We start from the raw sequence: 16,049 nt of genomic DNA, 5'->3' as shown, positions 1-16,049 counted from the left end.
AATAGTCTATATAACCATTGATAATATGTGGGGGGCTCACTATCCTTCCATACGGTAGCTACCATCAGACATGCTACTGCTACTGTTAAAAACACAAAGTCCCTCGCCGCCAGATCTAACTTTGCCAGATTGTCATAGCCTAATAGCATCAGAGTTGGGGTGATTTTTATCTTTTTGTTCAATAATTGAAACCAGAATTTTTCAATACCCTCTTTTAGCAAGCCCAACTTTTCACAAGAATAGAACATGTGTATGCTATCTGCCGGGCCCAGCTGGCATCTCGGGCATTCATCCTGTCTCTTTCCCCACCCAATCAGTTTTGAAGGCGTATAATAAAGATTATATAAGGTTTTGTATTGTGGGGCTTTAAGATTAGCTGACATAAAAACCTTTATCCCACTCTCTAATACCATGTCTATTTCCACCTCCCCATCCCCAAGCTTATCAACCCACTTTGATTCTATTTTGGCCATATCATCTGGTATCTTCCTTAGTATCTCTTGGTATAGATCCTTAATTTAACTTTCTGAGTTTTTCATAATCTGCAATATAGGAATCATCTCCATTCTAATAAGACCTTTGGGAAGCCCTTTTATACGGTTCTGTATTTGCAAATACTTAAAACATGTGTTCCCAGGTATACCAAACCCTTGTACTAGTTCTATAAAAGCCTCTCTTTCTTCATTAGAGTATAAATCTGCCAATGACACGATCCCTGTTTGCTCCCACTTCTTGGCCATAGCATCATATAATACTGATATCAAGAAGTCAGAATGCCAAAGTGATGTATACTTATTGTATCTGCTAATTTGGCAGATTTTTTCCACCTTTTTCCATATCTTCAGCGCACTCTCGATACATTTATATCGAGGTTTTTTATAATAATTTGGATCGCTTTGTCGTTGAAATAATCCCTCAGCAGCATCCCCAATAGCAAGCTGATAGATAGTAGGTATTTTCAACCGTCCCACCTCTCCATTTTCAAAAAAGTAAAGAATTCCAAATTGTTGTAGGTCAATAGCCCAGTAATATAGCTGTATATTGGGGGCTCCCCAGCCACCCCGTTCCTTTGGTAGAGTCAGATATTTATAAGCACGCCGTACCTTTTGGTAACCCCATATGAATTTAGAGAACATACCCTCAATTTTATGTATTTTACTGACAGCTAGTTCCAGCGGTATCGCTCGGACTAAATATAAAATCTTGGGAAATACCTTCATTTTGATTACATTGATTCTGTCGATTAATGTAAGATGCAGATTGTCCATACGTCTAAGCTTCTTATTTATTATTTCCATCAGTGGATCAATATTAGCCGCCAAAAGACTTTATTTCTGCTGTTATTTTACCTCCTAGATACGTGACTATCTCGGTTACCCGAGAGTCTTGTAGCTGACATTGGGAGGAGCATACAATTTATGTTTTCACTTTATTTAAGAGGTATCCAGATTTCTCCCCAAATTTTTCTGCCATATTTTCTATCTCTTTGATAGCCTCTCGAGGTTCTGCTGTAACTATCGCAGTATCATCTGCGTATGCGAGGATTTTCGTCTCGTGGCCATTTGTTACAACCGGTTTAATTAGTTGGTTATTCAGACTCGAGCAATAAAAGGATCCAAATAAAATGCAAACGAAATGGGAGAGCAGGGACAGCCCTGGGGGTGCCTCTGGTGATCTCCACCCTCCTGGAAGTGTGTCCCATTATTTGTATCTGTGCATATGGTTTGTAGTATATAGCCTGAAGAGTCCTCAATATTCCAGGACGAAATGCTCTGTCTACCAAGATCCCCCATAGATAATGCCAGGCCACCCTGTCAAAGGCCTTTTCTGCATCGAGGAAGACCACAGCCACCTTCCTATTATCCAATATTGAAATAACGCATCTAGTATGGTCTGTGGTCCCCTTGCCAGGAACAAAGCCGTGTTGCCAAGGTGAAATAAGTGCAACTATGGTATTTTGCAATCGGTTGGCCATTATTTTAGAGTAGACTTTCGCATCCGCATTCATGAGCGATATTGGGCGGTACAAAGATGGTGTTTCTGATGGTTTACCTTTCTTAAGAAAGACAACCACATCCGTACCCTGCCACGACGCAGGCGGGATCCCTCTATATTGTATGCCCATGAATAGATCTTGCATAATAGGGAGTATTTGAGATAATAGTATTTTGTAAACTTCCACCGGAATTTTATCCGGGCCTGCAGCTTTCCCCGGAGCGAGGGACCCCAGTGCTTCCTGCCCTTCTTCTATGGTTATTTCCTGTTCTAGTTCCAGGGCTGTTTCATTATCCAACCTTGGTAACATAAGGTTCTCGTCTTCTATACCTACATGTTCTCCCAGGAGTTCATCCGGTTGATACAGCCTCCTATAAAATTCTTCAAATACCTCTGAAATTTTTTGTGGGCCGGATACTAAGCGGTTATTTTTATCCTTAATTTTTAAAATGTTATTTCTGACGCTTTTCTGCTAGTTCTTAATGCCAAAAGCCGCCCCGTGGCCTCCCCATATTCATATAGTTCCCCCCGGTAAGCTTGAAACATTTGAGCCACTTTCTCCTGAAAGTACGAATTTATTTCGGATTTGGCTAAAGCTAATTTGGCCATTTGCTCACCCAATAAACTATCGGAGCCCCCTTTATTTATTATTTGAGTATGTTCTGCCTCTAATTCAGACAATTTACTAATTAGTAGGTTGAACTGTGCCTTACGCTGCTTCCGAGATCGAGCTACAAACCCAATTATTTCACCTCTCAAGGCAGCCTTAAAGTTATCCTTAAGTTAACCTTAAGTTTAAGCTTAGCAGAGTTGGTGGCCGGTCCTTTCGGGTAAAAGCAGCGGTGCTTTGGAACTCTCTCCCGAATGAGATTCGCCTGATGGAAGATCTTCTTTCGTTCCGCAAAGCTATAAAAACCTTCTTGTTTTAATTTTCCCCTCTTCTCGCTGCGCCCTCTCTTTTCCCTCCGTTTCTATGTTCAGTGTTAGTGTTGTGTACCTTGTCATGCGCCAGGACGCCCCTTAGCTGGGGCAGCTGTGCGCACTACAAATGCTCCTAACATAACATAACATAACATACCACCTCGCGGGAGGCACTATATCTGTTGCAGTCAAAGAATTCCTGAGCCCATTGCTTGATATATATGCGAAATTTTTCATCAGTCAATAGCTTTTTATTAAATGACCATGAAGTCCACTGGCTGATAGCCAGCACCCCCTTTATTTCCAAAACCAGAGGGTTATGATCAGAATATAATTGAGGGAGTTTTATGATGTCCAGGTTGCTCATCAGTAGACAGGAGGCAAAGAAGTAATCCAATCGCACAAATTTCCTATGCGGATGGGAAAAATATGTGAATCCGGGGTCTGTTCGTTGTTTTTCTGCCCAACCATCACATACGCCATGGCTAGCTTTGAATGTCCTGATTGCCCTGTATACTTTAGGCTTCCTCCCTATATAGATCTGTTTTTGGGTATTAGCTGCATCTAGATGTATATTAAAATCTCCGCATACTATCAATCGTTGGGGCCAATTAGCTAATTCTATTTCCAGTTCGTCCCAAATGCTAGCATCATCTAAATTAGATCCATAGACATTCACCACCGTCAGCCCCGTTGATAATTCTGCTATAGGCCAGCGCCCTCACTTATCCGCTGCTGAGTGCACAGCTAACCCATTACGTTGCCTGGTATATATCGCCACCCCTTTAATCGTGATAGTTTGGGAGGAGCATGCCACTGAACAGTAACCCCTAATCTCAAGAAAAGCTTTATTACACCATGGAATATGTGTTTCTTGTAAACATATCACATCTGGATTCAGCGTTCTAAGTATCTCATAAATCCTTTCTCTCTCTTTTTTTATCATTTAGGCCGCCAACATTAGATCCTATACTTATCCATATTTTTCAGCAATTTTCCTCTTGCCTGGCCATTGCTGATCTAGCAGCTCATTACTATTTTTTCCGTTATAAAAGTATATCTCTGATTTCCTTTTTTTTTGCTTATCCCCCTCTTTACCCCACAAGAGTAATATGCTATATGAAAACAAGCTTTGGAAATGCCGTAGTTCTCGCCTATGAAAGCTATTGCCTTTGTCAATTTCTTTTAGCCATGTTGTACAGCAAAGCAGCTGCTGTGCAGCATGGCAGAACGTGAAGAAAAAAGAAGCGATATTACTTGTCCAGCTCTGACAGCGAGGAGCTGTGATCCGATTTCTTAGTATGGAAACATTCTCTGCCTTCACACAAAAAAAGCATTTTATTATCTTATGTTTGACCTGAAGTTTGCATTGCCGGCCCCGCAACATAAAGGCCATTCAGAGCGGGGAATGCAGTGTTGTTGCATCTTTGTAGCATCTTGACAACCACTGGTGTGACTTCTGGGTGCCTTTTCTCTGGTGGGACAGAAGGGGGCAAGCAACAACGGGAAAGGGGCAAACTGAAGAAGCAGTAACACAGGAGAATGGTGAGGGGCAAGTAACAATGTAGGATGGGGGAGGGAGGAATGGGGTGAGAGTAAAAAGAAAAAGAAAGTACCTCTGAAAGTGCTGAGCAGTGCAAGGACACTGGGCAAGGGAAGCTGTACTTGTGTCATACCCCAGGGTAGGGACAAACACATGAAGAGGAAGAGGAAGTAAAGCCGGTTCTTGTTGACCAAACAGAAGCAAGGAAATAAGAGTCACTAAGAACCCAAACTGTGGTAAGCAAGGGGTGGGCTCAAGCCCCCTACGTAAACAAAATGTCTAGCAAGTGACTGCACATGTGCTGTCTCAGGCAAGACCTAAAATATAGAGAGTGTGGCGGGGAAGGGGCACACTATCAAAGAGGCGAAGGTACCCACAAAACATACTGAAGGTTCTGAGGTGGGTAACGGTAAAGGAAGAAGAGGGAGACTTGAGTGTTCAGGGGTGGGTAGAGTTTAAGGGAGGTAAGGGTGACTTCAGGGTTTGTGGTGGGTTGAAGTAAAGGGAGTGAGGGTGACGAGGGTTCAGGGATGGATGTACAGAGGGAAAGGGAGAAGAGGGTGACTTGAAGGTTCAGGGGTGGGTAGAGATAAAGGGAGGTGAGGGCGACTTGGGGGCTCAGGAGTGGGAAGAGGAAATGGAAGTGGCGGTGACCTGAAGGCTCAGGAGTGGTTAGAGGTAACAGGAGGTGAGGGTGACTAGGGGGTTCGTGAGTGTGTAGAGGTAAAGGGGTGAGGGTGACTTGAGGGCTCAGGGGTGGATAGGGGTAAAGAGAGTTGAGGGTTACTTGTGGTTCAGGGGTGGGTAGAAGTAAAGGGGGTGAGGGTGACTTGAGGGCTAGTGAGTGGGTAGAGGTAAAGGGGTGAGGGTGACTTGAGGGCTCAGGGGTGCGTAGACGTTAAGGGAGGTGAGGGGGACTTGGGGGCTCAGGGGTGGGTAGAGTTAAGGGGTTGTGAGGTAAGGGTGACTTGAGGGCTAAGGGGTGGGTGAAGGTAAAGGGAGGTGAAGGTGACTTGTGGGTTCATGGGTGGCTAGAAGTAAAGGGAGGTGAGGGAGACTTGAGGGTGCAGGGTGGGGAGAGGTAAAGGGAAGTGAGGGTTACTTGTGGTTCAGGGGTGGGTAGAGATAAGGGCAGGTGAGAGTGACTTGGGTGCTCAGAAGTGGGTAGAATTAAAGGGAGGTGAGGGTAACTTGAGGACTCAGGGGCGGGTAGAGATAAGGGCAGGTGAGGGTGACTTGGGTGCTCAGAAGTGGGTAGAATTAAAGGGGGGTGAGGGTGACTGACTGGAGGGTTCAGTAGTGGGTAGAGATAAGGGCAGGTGAGGGTGACTTGAGGGCTCATGGGTGGATAGAGGGAAAGATGGGGAGGGTGACTAGAGAGTTCAGGGGTGGGATGAGGTAAAGGGAGAGGAAGATGAATATAAGGCTCAGGGGTGAGTAGAGGTAAAGGGATGGCAAGGTGGATTCAGGGCTCAGGGTTGGGTAGAGGTATGGGGATATGAGGTGAGGTGAGAGAGGCTTGAAGGCTTGAAGATGTGTAGAGGTAAAAATGAGGTAAGGATGACTTGAGGCCCCAGGAATGGGTAGGGGTAAGGGAGGTGAGGGTGAATTGAGGGCTTGAGGTGGGCAGAGGTAAGGGGAGGCCAGGGTGATTTGAGGGTTCAGGGGTGAGTAGATGTAAAAGGAGGTGAGGATGACTTGAGTGGATAGTATGATATGGTACAGACTGCCATTTTACAGTATGGTACGGTAAGGTATGATATGTTATGGTCTGTCATTTTATAGTATGGTATGGACTTTTATTGTATATTATGCTATGGCCTGTTATTGTATAGAATGGATTCATATGGTACGATATGGCATGGCCTGTCATTGTACTGTATGGTATGGTGTGTTATGGAATGGCTTGCTATTATATAATATAAAATGTTATGATCTGTCATATTATATATAATGGTATGGTGTGGTATGTCATGGCTTGTTATTGTATAGTATATTTAGTATATTACGGTATGAGAATGGTACGGTCTAATATTGATGAATACAAGATATGAACTGTTAATAGCATGCATTGATATGCATTTAGACAAGCACTGATATCACCCAATTGGGAAGGAGGGTGGCATTACACGGAATGCAAACAAACTGAGGACGAGTCATAATCAAAGGCATCCTTAGTGAATGCTGCAGCATGTAACTTTAAGATAAATTGTGTTGTTATTTTCTTCAAAGGCTCGGACAGGTCTGGCTGAGGAAGCACCTTACTGGAAAGTGACATTTTGAAATAAGTCTGGAAAGCAAAAAACGAGGGAGGGGAGTTGTGGGCCCAAACGAAATAGCGAAAATGAAGAGACATAAAAGCAGCTAAAAATCGAGATAGAGCAGCATTGGAGCATGTAAAAAATAACATACAAACCGACAATATGCACTTACAAAAAAGCATCATAATCCGAGCGCAAGCTGCTCTGAAGAACACTAATCAAGTGATCAATCAGTATTTGATCCCTGCTCCAGGGAAGAAATCATGAACACAGATGAAATGAAGCTGGCATGTGCAGCCGTGCTCACCAATTAAAAGGAAGAAATTAAAAGTGACAATGAAGCCAACCAATGGTAAGTAATGGGCAGGCTCAATGCCCCTGTTTAGAGGCTTTTTTTTTAATTGGTAGATTGTCGCAAACAACAACGCATGCGTAGTTTCTCAGGAGAGACCTAAAAAAATGCAGGAGCACAACTTACTGGAAATAGCTAACACTCTTAGGGAATGCAAGATTAAGTGAAACGTGAAATATCAACAGGAACTTAATCGCTGTCATGGATTACCTTAACTTATTTTGCATTCATTGTTCAGCAATCAATCAGTATTTTTGCATGTAAAGTGAAAGACATGACTATAGGGCCCGATAGGGACCAGTTTCAGCATCTGTTTTTCATTACTACTAGGTATGAGACCCGGCCCACACAAAGAGCTTAATAGTATGGCATAAAATTACAACATAAGTCTCACACTAAATATAGGGTAGCAAGTAAAAACTATATAGGGTCTGGTGAAAAGAAAGACTGCAATAGACGGGCACAACACAGTTGTGGACGAAAACCCTCACTCACCCGAGGGTGACATGCTTCATCATTGGGTTTCTCCAACACACGAGGACCGCAAGGTACCTCGTATGGGCTACAACTTAACCCAAAAGGGAAGGAGCAGGAGTGCGAAGCACGTGTTGGAACTACCAACTCAAAAGGTAAGGAGGGGCAGAGTGCTGAAAATAAATGATAATAGTGTCTTAAAAACTACCTACTTAGGGGTCACAACTTTATTCCTCCTACCTAGGTGGTAGTGATTAAAATGCAAGTGAATACAGGGTTATGGATATATACCCTCATAAATGATCAACATGTTTCTGCCATGGTGATGAAAAGGTTCAAGGCATTCATCAGGATCAATAGGAGTCCCTCTGCTAAATGTAGTGTAAAAAAATATAATAAATAAAATGAAGTGATACTTAGGCCTCTAATCCTTGACCATCATGCTTTAGTATTGATCGATATGATCGGTCAGGGGGCTCTAAGTGTAGGATGTGTAATTCAACTCAACCTCCTACCAAGTGTCTTGACGTGTCGGTTAATCTGGTAGAGGATTACAAATCATAGTAATGTCAACCCTACATCAAGACAAAATGCAGACACCACAACTAAAACTTAGCGAAACCGGGGAATAGGTGTGTGTCCATTTGAAACATATGGTAATCTATAAGATCAAGTGTAGAGTCCTATTTAGACCTTATAAGATGTTATCCTTATGTAAATGGCACAAGATTCTATCTAATTCTCATAACTAAATCTAATGCATAGATAGATAAATCACCACATAATCGTAGTAGAAATTAAAAAACGGGGTCTAAATAAAATACCCCGTCCTGTAACTGCGATGTCATGGAAATGCTAAACCCAAACTGCATTCTGGCCACAAACGACATCTGAAAAGGACACGTGATACGAGAGTAAAGAACCAATCAATCAATCAATCAAAGCATTTGTATAGCGCACTACTCACCCGGAGGGTCTCAAGGCGCTGGGGAGGGGGGGGTCCGCTACTGCTCGAACAGCCAGGTCTTGAGCTGCTTCCTGAAGGCGAGGTAGTCTTGGGTCAGGCGGAGGTGGGTCGGGAGGGAGTTCCAAGTCTTGACGGCCAGGTAGGAGAAGGACCTTCCTCCTGTTGTGGCTCTTCGGATGCGGGGGACGGCGGCGAGGGCGTGGCTGGTCGATCGAAGCTGGCGGGTGGGAGTGTAGAAGTTGAGGCGGCTGTTGAGGTATCTTGGGCCTTGGTTGTGTAGGGCTTTGTGAGCGTGGGTGAGGAGACGGAAGGTGATTCTCTTGTTGACCGGGAGCCAGTGCAGGTCTCTCAGGTGTCCGGAGATGTGGCTGTGTCAGGGGATGTCGAGGATGAGTCTTGCTGAGGCGTTCTGGATCCGCTGGAGTCTCTTCTGGAGCTTGGCGGTGGTTCCGGCGTAGAGGGCGTTGCCGTAGTCCAGTCGGCTGGTGACGAGGGCCTGGGTGACCGTCTTCCTGGTCTCGGTGGGGATCCACCGGAAGATCTTGCGTAGCATGCGCAGGATATTGAAGCAAGACGAGGAGACGGCGTTGACTTGTCTGGTCATGGAGAGGGAGGAATCCAAGATGAAGCCCAGGTTGCGTGCGTGGTCTGTCGGTTTGGGTGCGCTGCCCAGGGCGGGGGGCCACCAGGAGTCGTCCCAGGCGGAGGGAGAGGAGCCCAGGATGAGAACTTCCGTCTTGTCTGTGTTCAGTTTCAAGCGGCTGGTCGTCATCCACTCGGCTACGTCTTTCATCCCTTCGTGTAGGTTGGCTCTGGCGGTGGCGGGTTGTTGGTGAGGGAGAGGATCAGCTGAGTGTCGTCGGCGTAGGAGATGATGTTGAGGTTGTGTTGGCGTGCGATGGCCGCAAGGGGGCTCAAGTAGACATTGAAGAGGGTGGGGCTGAGTCGAGGAGCCCTGAGGGACGCCGCAGATGACTTCGGTGGCTTCTGATCTGAACGGTGGATGGTGGACTCTCTGTGTCCTTCCGTCGAGGAAGGAGATGATCCACTCCAGTGCCTTCTCCTGGATTCCGACGTTGCTGAGGCGCTGCACTAGGGTGCGGTGGCAGACAGTGTCGAATGACGCGGAGAGGTCCAGGAGGATGAGGGCCGCTGTTTCTCCGTTGTCGAGCAGGGCTCGGATGTCATCGGTGGCAGCGATGAGGGTGGTCTCGGTGCTGTGGTTGGCCCGGAAGCCAGACTGCGAGAGGTCGAGGGATCCATTCGTCTCGAGGAAGGCGGCCAGCTGCTTGTTGACGTTCTTCTCGATGACTTTGGCCGGAAACGGGAGGAGCGAGATGGGGCGGTAGTTTTTGAGTTCGGTTGGGTCCGCTGACGGTTTCTTGAGTAGAGCGCTGAGTTCGGCGTGCTTCCAGCTCTCAGGGAAGGTAGCGGTGTCGAAGGAGGTGTTGATGATGTCCCGCAGGTGGGGTGTGATGACAGCGTCGGCCTTGTTGAAGACGTGGAGGTGGCAGGGGTCGGTTGGAGATCCAGAGTGGATGGTGTTCATCGTGCGGATGGTGTCTTCGGTGCTGATCGGGGTCCAGGCACGTAGGGTGGTGGTGGGGAGCGTAGGTGCGGTCGTAGGGAGCGTTGGTTGTGTGCTGAAGCTGTTGTGAATGTCAGCGATCTTATTGTGGAAGTAGGAGGCGAGGGAGTTGCAGAGGTCTTGAGATGGGGTGATGTCGTTGTTTCCGGCGTTGGGGTTGGTGAGCTCTTTAACGATGTTGAAGAGTTCCTTGCTGTTGTGTGCGTTGTTGTCCAGACGTTCCTTGAATGCAGTTTTCTTGGTGGCGTGGATCAGTTGATGGTGTTTTCGGGTGGCGAGCTTGAGGGTGGTCATGTTGTCTGGTGTAGGGTCTCTGCGCCAGGTTCTCTCGAGGGCTCGGCAGTTCTTCTTGGAGCTCTTGAGTTCGTCGGTGAACCAGGGTGCTTTCTTGCTGCCGGGTCTGCTAGGTGGGGTCCTCAATGGGGCGAGGTCGTCTGCGCAGCTGCTGATCCACTTCGTGAAGTTGTCGGCGGCCTGGCTGTGGTTCGCTGAGCTGGTGGGGGGGTGCTGGCTCAGGGATGCGGCGAGCTGGTCGGCTGTGATCTTGTTCCAGCTTCTGCGTGCAACCGGTTGCTGGTGGTGGTGGACCATTGTTCTTTTGAAGCTGAAGTGGATGCAGCTGTGGTCCGTCCAGTGGAGTCCGGTGGCGTGGCTGAAGACGATGTCCTTGCTGGATGAGAAGACGGGGTCGAGTGTGTGTCCGGCGTAGTGGGTGGGGGTGGTCACCAGCTGCTTGAGACCGAGGTTGGCGAGGTTGTCCAGCAGGGTGGTGGTGTTGCGGTCGTTGTTGTTCTTCAGGTGGAAGTTGAGGTCCCCGAGGAGGATGTAGTCAGCGGAGGGGAGGGCGTGCGGGGTGATGAAGTCGGCGATGTCTTCGCTGAATTGTGTGCGGGGTCCCGGGGGTCTGTAGATGAGGGTGCCTCTGAGGGTGGTCTTCGGGTTGGTGTGGATCTGGAAGTGCAGGTGTTCGGCGGTTGTCAGGGTGTCGTTGGTGTTGGTCGTGATGCGGATGGTGTTCCTGTGGACGATGGCGATGCCTCCTCCAGTTTGGTTGCCGCGGTCCCTCCGGGTGATCTTGTATCCGTCCGGGATGGCGATGGCGATGTCGGGTGCTGAGGAGGCGTTCATCCAGGTTTCCGTGAGGAATGCGACGTCTGGGGATGTGGTGTCGAGGAGGTTCCAGAGTTCGACGGCGTGTCTGTGGACGGAGCGAGTGTTGAGCAGGATGCACTTCAGGTGGTTGCTGCTGGTGCTCGGCTTGGCGGGTGCGGTGCAGGTCCGGATGCAGGTGAACTTGCAGGAGTGGCAGCTGAAGGGTCCGTGGGTTCGTCTCGGGGTGGCTCGGTAGCATCCCGGGTTTCGGCCGGTGTTGAGAACCAGTCTCATATACACCCCCAAGCACTGTTAGACTATAAGGTATGGCTACCGAAGGCATAAACTATATGCTATTGAAAAAAGCAATGAGCTACACATACTATCGTAAATTGCTCACCTTATAAAACCGCACGGTCTCCTCTTCAACACTCGGGAGGGAGCGGCGGCGCCTACTTAGTAAGCCGATAAATACGGAAGTCGGAATACAACGTAGATGACGTGTTGTATACGTCACACGTCTACGCTCAACGTGTAGTCATGGAAACGGCGTAACGCTCTCTCTATACCAACGGTACCAGTTTCGCCGTGTAGTTTATGTATTGCATCCGTAGTATCCGTACTGTTAGTTGATGACCAGATCATGAGTGCAACTCAATAATCTAGATCCGATATTACCACCTAGGTAGGAGGAATAAAGTTGTGACCCCTAAGTAGGTAGTTTTTAAGACACTATTATCATTTATTTTCAGCACTCTGCCCCTCCTTACCTTTTGAATTGGTAGTTCCAACACGTGCTTTGCACTCCTGCTCCTTCCCTTTTGGGTTAAGTCGTAGCCCATACGAGGTACCTTGCGGTCCTCGTGTGTTGGAGAAACCCAATGATGAAGCATGTCACCCTCGGGTGAGTGAGGGTTTTCGTCCACAACTGTGTTGTGCCCGTCTATTGCAGTCTTTGTTTTCACCAGACCCTATATAGTTTTCACTTGCTACCCTATATTTAGTGTGAGACTTATGATATGGAAGCTTTATAGGATAGAATTGTCCTCTTTTCTATATAGTAGCATTGTTCTTCCTTTTGGCACCTCCTGTGTGAGCTACATACAAGTACAGTTTCTTATCTGTGAGTTGCATTTCATTTATTTTTAGTTAATTTTGGTAGCTAGGCACCATGACAGACAATATGGGCTCAGCTTTTGATGATGATCTGGTTCAAGCCATTTTGCAGACACCCAGCATTTTAGACACCCAGATAACCCAGACATTGGCATTTACTGAGGAATGGAATAAAAACTCACTAATTTGAAGAGGCAAAGCCTTACATGCTGCCATACTCACAGAATATCTGAGAGCGAATATAGCACCCCAGGGTTTGGTGGTAACTAATGCCCCCAAATTGTTTCTAGAAAATTAAGTTTTTAAAATCAATTGGTCCAAGATTGCGTGGAAGTGCTCTAGAGATTGGCTGATTCGGCTGATTACCACCGCCAAAGAAACTTCTGACCTGCTGTTAATAGGGATACAGACATTGGAAAATCAACTCAAAAGTTCGGTGCAGATCACTTTTTACAAGAAACGTTTAGAAGAAATCACCAAGACTCTAAACGAGACTAAGGATGAACTAATAAAATATAAAGTGAACAAACTTAAGAAGGATAGGGACAGATTCACCTTAGAGAAGATCTACCCATATACGAGTGACAACGACAGTATATTACCGAACAAGAAGAACAATCGAAGAGGAGCACGGAGATGGCGCAAGAACACTGATGAATAGACATCTAATTCAGATGAATGGAGTCAATCAGAAGATTCAGGTTCCAGTGACACTGAGAATACCTATTTTCCTACACAATCGAGAGGACGGGGCAATTATGTTCATAGACCTCCCACTCAGGCCTGGTGGCCACCACATCCTTGGCAGTTTCAACCACCTCCGTTCCAAGTACCTCCTTTTCAACCTTTTCCCTATCAGGGACCCGCTTTTCAGGGGCCTTTTTTAGGGCAAGGCAGGGGACGCAGAGGAAGACGAAGATACAACAGAAACCAACAATCAGAACCACGTCCAGATCAACAGAGACCGCAGGTTCAGTGGGACCCATCGTTGGAACAATGAATCACACGGAGCATGTCAGGTGCATCGACCAGTGCAATAACAATCTGATAGTCAATCTGAGCCAGAAAACCCTTAGCCCATTGGAAACATCTATACTTAATAAAGAACTAGGGTTTGTCCCTACATATATGGGAGATGATTTTAAGACCTATCTGGAATTTTTTGCATTCTTTCGGAAAATCCGTTTGGCATTCTTTTTTGACAATAAATTGGACATCAGACCAGAAAATTCTGACAATACTGGCCCACGAAACAAGTCGACCTTCCTGCCTACGCTTCAACAAGTACCCTCTGAGGTAGCTACTTTTGAAAAAGCTGTTGTACAATCTTTTGAGGCAGAAAAAAAGAAAGCTAAGAAGCCTTTTTTCAATTTGACCAAAGCTGAAGAACGTTGTGCTCTCGAACTAGGTTCTGATCCATGGATCGTAATTAAACAAGCAGACACGGGAGGTGCAACCGTAGTGATGGACATACTAACTTATCGTACTGAATGCTTAAGACAACTACACAATACTAAGTATTACATACCTATCATGCGAGATCCAACTAAGCGACTGCAGAACACCATTAGTATTCTTGTCAAAGAAGCACGGGAAGCAGGATGGATCACCCGTAATGAAGCTGATTTTTTGACTCCCACCCATCCGAAGATTCCTGCATTCTACATCTTGCCTAAAATACACAAAAATCAGAGGCCCCCTCCAGGTCGCCCTATAGTTGCTGGGATTGGTTCTTTACTTGAACCATTATCCCAATTTGTTGATTGGTTTCTTCGTCCGTTGGTGGCCAATATGCCATCATATTTGCAGGACACCAAACATGTCTTGTCCTACTTGACCACCATTCATTACGATCCAACTATACATCTCATGGCTTCGTTTGATGTAGAAGCACTGTACACAAATATACCCCAAGAAGAAACACTTCGGACTATACAGCATCTGTTAGAAGAAACTCCCCGGAGCGATCAGACACCTACATCATTTGTTATGAAATGTGCCAATCTAGTAATGAGAGAGAATTTCTTCTCCTATGAAGATCAACTATATTGGCAAGTGATGGGCACTTCGATGGGCAGTACCTGTGCACCCAGCATGGCCAATCTCTTCATGCATTGGTTTGAAGACATCTACATCTACCCAGACGACAATCCCTTCCACAGCAAATTATTGCTGTGGAAGCGTTATATAGATGATATCCTAGTCATTTGGGAAGGTGATCATGATTCTCTAATGGAATTCTCTAGATGGCTTAATACTCTGAATACGCATCTGAATTTCACTTGTGAGGCAAGCAATGAGACTTTACCTTTTTTGGATTTGAGATTGTATCCCCAAGAGGGAAAGATATTTACAGAACTATATCAGAAACCCATGGCATGTAATGCACTATTGAATTATACAAGCTTTCATCCTCGGGCCCTCCGCGACAATCTCCCAATAGGACAATTCCTACGGTTGAGGAGAAATTGTACAGAAATTCGGATGTATCAGAAACATGCTACTACGTTGAGTACCCATCTTCGCACCCGACAATATACATCACGATTAATACAAACGGCAAAGAAGAGAGCCTCAAATAACAATCGAGAGGCACTCCTGGAAACTTATGAGAAACCTCCCTCAAATCGTTTGGTGTGTGTCAGCACTTTCAGCCATCTCAGCACCACAATCAAGAAAGCCATTAATTCAAATTGGCATATCTTAAATAAAGGCAATAAAACGAACGAGAGGCCCCTTTTTGCCTTTAAACGCAGTAAGAATCTTAGCAATATACTTGTTCACTCTCGGCCGAGAATACCACAAGTAACCAATCTCATACGGACCATTGACACTGGCACATCAGTTCAGGGCCATTTCCCGTGTGGTCAGTGTGTAGTTTGTCACTTGACCAAACGCACTTTGGAACTTGATTTGGGTTTAAAAATCTCTTGGAAACTACAAAGCTATACCAATTGCAATTCTGAAGCATTGATATATCTCATACAGTGCCCCTGTAAGTTATTCTATGTAGGGAGGACAACCCGTAAAGTTAAAATAAGGATGATTAAACATAAAAGCTCAATCAAACGGAAGAAATCCAATACTAAACTCACAAGACACTTCCTTGATATGGGACACACAGAGAGAGTTCTCAGTTGGGTAGTTTTGGACAAGCCCCATTACCATAGGGATATGGGACCCCTGGAGACTGTGTTGTTCCGTAGAGAACAAAGATAGGTTTTCAGGTTGGCGAGTCATCATACTGGACTTAATGACGATATACCCTGGTGTGCTCTAGGTTCGCTTTAAGATATACAACAATACCTATACTATGTTTTGGTATAGTTTGCTAATCAACACCAAATGCTGTAGGAGTTTGTTGTTAATGACTTGAGTACCTACGCACTAATTAGAGATAACTAATCCATTCGGATACTGTAAGCTGGTAGTTATTTTATACATGATTGCTATTATATCCTGTCTTGTGAAGACTAGGCATCATTGACCGTATGCTACCTATTCATAGGAGAGCGTAACAATCTATGGACATCTTTATATTTCTAACTACATGAATTAGCTATTGGTCTAAGTCATTAATCAGTATACCTATTTACATAGATAGTAGACATTCTGTCTCTCGAGTAAATGAGTTACAGCTATCTTTGTCTTGTTTGGCTTTTTATATTGAGCTGGTGACTGTTTTCCGTTGTTTATAGCGGTACTCTTTCAGGGTGCATACACCGTATCATTATATTGTG

The sequence above is a fragment of the Triturus cristatus genome, chromosome 5_2, assembly GCF_964204655.1.
Source record: "Triturus cristatus chromosome 5_2, aTriCri1.1, whole genome shotgun sequence".
NCBI lineage: Eukaryota > Metazoa > Chordata > Amphibia > Caudata > Salamandridae > Triturus > Triturus cristatus.
Note: the sequence above shows the minus strand (reverse complement) of the source record.